Raw genomic sequence first — 6,519 nt, forward strand, 5'->3', positions numbered from 1 at the left:
ACGGCATGTTTCAAAATTGCTAGTCATCGTAATTTCATAGAAGCGTACATTCATTTCGAACAAACAATTTTCCAGGCCGACGTTAGCAGCTTGTTTCGCTAAAATCGTATGGGACATCACGATGTGTATTCAACCGCTTATTATGAATGCTGCATAAAAAAACACGAAAACTTATTTTAAATAACATTTTAATTCTCACCTTTGTTAAATCAACTGTTGAGAAAGTAGCATCGTAAACACGACAGCAAGTAATTCACATAAAACGAATGTGAAGTTTGACGCAAGGAAAATTGCCACTTTACTAAATGGGAATGTTAGAAAAAGATTGTTTTATATGTAGCAATCTTCAGTAGGTCTGATTTAATTAATTAAATGAGTGAAATTTAACTTTATTTAGTCCAAACGTATATTAATCAGAAAAGTATTGCTTTAAACGTCAAACTTTTGCTCCAAACTCAATTACAGAAACTGCTTATTTTACATTAATACTCTCTCGAACATTTTGTGGAAAACTGCACGCCCTACAAAGATAAGCTGAACTTTCCGCGGAATAGCATCCAGACATGATAATTTTCAGAGTATGAATTGAACATATTTTATTATAGGGCAGCATCATGTTATGAAAAATGCAAAATACTTTAGAGGAATACTTATAAATAGCTTAACCCATTGTTTCATGTAAATTGTGAAGGAATACAAGTCCATTAAATAAAATTTAAAGCCTTTGAAGGGGTTACGCATTATTATTTTTAGAAAGATTTGGAGAATTCGATTAGTTTACGACAGTTTTTAATGAAGCAGATTATATTTTCAGTTATAGACGTAATTGGAAAAACGTCTTCCATACTTTCACTGTATTAATATCCAACCTTTAAACGATCATTGTACTTACAAAAAAAAGGCCCTTGTGAGTTTTCGCAGTAGGTATTATTTCACAGATAACTTATCAACAATCCAATTTACGTAATTGAAATTAACAAAAATTGGAAAATCGCAAATAGCCAGGCACTCAATACGTTTTATCACTAGTACATTGTTTAGATTAAAATTGTTCTAAATGTTTTATGGAGATAAAAATCTCACATTCCTCTACAGGAGCAAACAACGAAAAATTATAAGTACCTATCTAATTTAATATCTACACATGTTTTTCGGTTTTTTGTAATTTATGGTATTATCAGTAGTACTTTTAACTACTTACCACTTGCAAGTGGGTAACTGTCAATCTAATCAACAAATGTATGTAAAAAATTAAGAGCCATGAGTAACCAGCAAACAGCAGCTTGAATTCTTATAAAAAAAGTAGTGTGTAATCGATTAAAAAATTAATAAATATAAGTTTTTATTTTTGATTATAACTGTAAAAGAATTATTATTAAGTACAGTAGCAATTATTTATTGAAAACAATTAAAAAATAGTGCCTAACCGAATGTTAATTTAAAATTTTCATCAGTCGACTGGTAGGTAATAAATAATAGTAGCAAAATATGAAACGGTTAAAGCAAAGCAAAATATTATGTAACGCTTTTGTGTAGATACTTACCTGCCAAATATAACGGTGACTATCACTACTGTTATGATAATGAGTTACTAAATATATCTTTGTATTCACAATAGGTTATTCTTCACTTACAATTAGTATGAATTTCATACGAATATTTTATGGCTTACTCTGCTTTGCTACTGGATGAAAACAAAACAATTACATATGACTCTTAAGGAATTAAAATGGATTGCCACGATCTGTAGCACTTTTACATCAGCGATAATTCAATTAGGATTTCTCATTTTATACAATTTATTTCACTCGTTTGGAGTTGTTTTAAGGCTAGATAAAGACAATCTCTTAGATGTATTTGTTGGTAAAATACAGCTCAATAGGAAATTACGACAATATACTTAAATTTCAACTGTAAGCTACATTGGCCAGACAAATCGCACTTTCAATAAACGTATAAAAGAACACAAGAGAATGTTTCAAGTAAGTGCAACCTTCAATTAACTAGACTAAACTTTAGAAACAAGGTTTTTACAGTTTTCTCCCTGATATTAAAGCCTATGAACTTTTAATAAATAACCTTTGTAACTATAAAAACCTCATGTCCTTAATTGAAAAAAATTTTTAGAGAAATTTAACAACTACGTACTTTTTAATTTTTCGGTACCATTTTATAAAAATAATTCGTGTAAGACCTCCATTTCAATATGACTTTACCTTTACTTTAGCTTTTAGATTATTATGTACATTAGGGATTAATTTTCTTTTATAAATTGGATACTAAGTGCTCTTTGGTAAATAGTAGAACTGAAAAATAATGTTAAAGTATCTCAATTAATTATCGTCAGTACTAATATATTAGCTTGCTGTCAATTATTTACATGTAAATTTTCAAGGAAGCGGTTATAGCGTTGTTTATGAGAAGTTAATGTAGTTGTTCATCATTTTAGTTGTACACACGCTTGCCTGTACACATAAACGTGGCAGATATCGTTGGTAATATTGGCAATTTGTGCGACCATGTAACAGAAAATCTAAGTGAAGTTTAAGACCACGCGGTTTCCCGCCGCCATCGTTCATCTATCTCTCTACTATAGCTTCTAACACATAAATACTAATTGCGGTACCGAACGGCATGTCTTGCATTGTAATTATTAATTATATCGATGAGGCAACATGACGGTAAAGCACCTTGAGTTCGAAGAAGACGAACTTTAACTCCTTTATCACAAACTTAATAGCCCAATGGTAGTGGTTTCCACAGACACCACTGTTTCCCCTCAATTTAATATTTCATATGCCTTGACTTATATTGAGTCACTTTATGTTACCTAAGTGATTAAACATAAGGTATTCCATCGACCCGGAGTCGAACCCGGGCCGACCGGATGGTAGACTAGCTTTCTAACTAATAGGGCTGGGGATCCAATCAACAACTGAGTAGGAAGGGAATAGGTTTGAAAGGCATCATCTCTAACAAGACAATGATCAAATCAGAAAGAAACTGACAGACAACAAGTAAAACAACTTCTTATCTTGCTTAGAGATACATGACAAGAAGCTCACAAGGAAGATAAGAAAACTTACATACAAAACGCGACTGGACGATCACACATACGATTTATATGTAGACGAATGTATAAAAAGAATATGGGTAGGTAACAAAAATTTTGACACATATTTTTGGAATAATGACGAAAGTACTTTAAAAAATATCGCTGTTTCTTATCAACCTCAGTCAGTCTCGAATTTTCTAATCATATCCAGTTATCTCTCACTCATCCTCATCATATGATAAATAAATAAAATCTAGACATTATCAAACCATTTTTCATGTATATACCAATTTATCTAACTTTTTATTGTAATCTGATAACAACACGTAGGTTGATTAAGATACAACAGGAAAAAAATAGAACAGCCAATATTTATTCTTTAGTTATGTAAAAATAGGCATGGGTAAAAAAATTAGGAAAACTTATGTTGTCAACAATGTCCAAGTTCAACTAAAATCAACGGGTAAACATCAACACACAAAAACAGTAGTCCTTACTGTTGTTTTACACATGTATGTTAAATAAGAGAATTGGTTTCAGTATTTCAAGAAATTATTTTAAAAAGGACATTACCTTCCTAGAAACACAAATATGTATTGTTAAAGCAGAAGTACCTTTTACCTCAAAATAATTTGTATTTTGTTGTTTACCTTTCTAATAACTACCTACAATAACAGTTCCAGAACACTGAGGACTGCATTTAACAACGCTTTCGCTCCAATTGAATCCATCAGGAGATTATCTACTAATTGAGAAAAAGGAATGCTCAATGGGTAATAAAAATGACAATTTAAAACACCTGTCAACCTTAAATTCTCCAATTGCTAGGTAGTTACTGTACAGAGACATTAGATACCCCGTTGCAAAGTCGACGCATTAAGGCAGTTCTACTACATTTATTCCTGTTTTTCTGCAGTTATGATGTGGAATTGAATGTATATTACCACAAGCAACCCTAAAATATCAATTTTCTACGTTGGTGGAATTTACCTAAGCCTTTGTACAATTTTACTCGCACCAAAGAATCCCTAACATGCATTCCACTTAATTTCTGCTAATCAAAGATTGCATTACTTAATTACTAGACACAACGAGCAAATTGAAACAGAAACATACAGTTACTGTTACCTACTTGCTTGAGAAACAGTTGTAGACGTGTGTGTAGTTGGTTATTGCAGAACATAGATTGAGAAATCGATATAAAAATTAAGGCTTACTGTCAATGAAACAACAAATCATTAATCATCTTGCAGACTATTGACTGGCATTGTTGCTAAAGAATAAAAAAAACGACTTCGATCTTAAATAATCCTTCGATAGATTTATAGTAATTAGTCTAATTATAAATGCCGTTGATGTTTGAAGATCTTTAGATAAAATTAAGACAAATGAGAAAAGAAAGTAATTATATTATCTTATATTATCTGTAACTCCAATATTTTTTTGTTAGTTTGGTGTTGCTAACCCGAGATTCAAGTGCGGGCTAAATTGTCTCATTTTAACTCAAATTTCACTATTTCTTTAACTTTATTATGAACAATTAAATGATTTTTGAAATTTAGGGTGATTTTTCTTAAACAACAATAGAATTTCAACACTACTTTGAATAAAAAAAAAAATAATTTCTTGCTTTTCAAATCAGAAATATCAGAAAATTATATTTCATTTATTCTTAAGCTAAAATGATTGATTAATAACAGAGTCATGAAAAGTTCTATAACAAAGAAAGACATCTATGATAACAAAAGAACGTTAGGTTTGAGATAGCGGTAGTATTCCTTGAAAGCTGTACAAAAAGGAAACATAATCGTAGACAATCCCACAATCCGCTCTCACAAAGGGAAACAATTTGAAAAGATTTTAATTATATAGCGCGGCATATCTGCCTTGATACGAATAACGTTGGAGCATTGCATAATCAAGAGCTTTCATGTATGTGTAATCGTATGAATACATACATGTTCTTCTATTGACATTAACTTCAGAGGCAATTAAAAAAATGTGGAAGATGTATTGTTGCTTAAAATATTGTTAATGATCGACAAATTCGTGATTAATTTTGTTTGATTTTTCCATTTAGAAACGGCCCTTTTGTTTATATGTATAAATGCACCAAACAGGGGATAAACGTAATAAACGTATAAGTATATAGGACAAACAAGTAAAACCAGACTTAGAGAACATAAGAAATCCTTTACTAATAAAAAATGTAGTACTGAATTCTTCCAACTTAGTGTTATAACTAACCATAATTTTAGTAAAGAAAATAACTTTAGAATGAGTTTCAATAAAAGTACCTATAGGCAAGAAGATTTTGATCAATTTTGACAATTGACAATGACGGAATAGATGCGCGGTCGCTCATTGCGCAGCAGACCTTTGAATTTTTCTAACCTTTGTTAATCGTGACGTTTTTCAGAGCTATTCGTTTAGAGTAATGTTTTCACTTCTCTGTCTAATCTCTTGACAATTTACTTTCAGTGCGCCAAAAGAAATATAAGTAACCTTAATTATTCATGGCATTGTACGTCATATTCCATTACGTACTTCAAAATAGTCATAGATTGGTTGGTTAATAAAGTTGGTCAGTAAATTAACCATCAATACAACTGTATTTTATTTACAACCACTTTTTCGTGCCTTCATTTTCATTTGCATTCTAATTTGTTTTAAACCCATAATCGCCAGGCGAGCAAGTCCCTCGTGACCTATTTAGGTCAGGACCATATTTCCAATCCTAATGAAGAAGGCGAGATGAGAAATATCACGACTGATAATCGATTATTGTAATATTAAGGATCATTATTTTGAATATTGTTTTCGAATTTTAGCGAGCTACATGGAAACTTTGGTAGGTATTATTTTAATCTCTTTTTATGGACAGTAGACTGTTTCAAAAAAATCGATGTTTTTTTTTTCTTAATTATATCGAAAATCTTGTTGAAAATGGTAAAAAAAAATACTGTGAAAGTTAGAGCTCTTAATATTAATATTAAGAGGTGCCGCATCCTAAATTTCAGTTTCCCATTTAAATAACATGGGAACGACGTTCTCTTGGATTTTGGAATTTTTTAACTCTCGTTAGAGTTAATATTTTAAAATGATCAAAACAAATTTTTATACAAAATTTAACGCTCTACAAAAAAGGTCTCTTACAGTGTTTTGATATATTCATTTTTTCAAAAGTTATTTAACGTTAAAGTTGGATTGGTTTAAAATTTTTACATTTTTCTTAATTTCCGACGCAACCATCAACTTTATGGGAAAATTTTATGACACATTTTTTGTAGAGAATTTAATTTTCTATAATTTATCTCTCAAAAAGTTTTTGATATTTTTTGGAGATCATAAGTTACCTGCAAAAAACTGAAAATTTTTTTAAATAAATGTCAAGCAGTAAAATGATGCCCAGGGACTCTTAGAAGGACGAGCAATCCCCAATTTAACCATGGCCTCGAATTCTT

Source organism: Agrilus planipennis, unplaced genomic scaffold (genome assembly GCF_000699045.2).
Source record: "Agrilus planipennis isolate EAB-ADULT unplaced genomic scaffold, Apla_2.0 scaffold59, whole genome shotgun sequence".
Lineage (NCBI taxonomy): Eukaryota > Metazoa > Arthropoda > Insecta > Coleoptera > Buprestidae > Agrilus > Agrilus planipennis.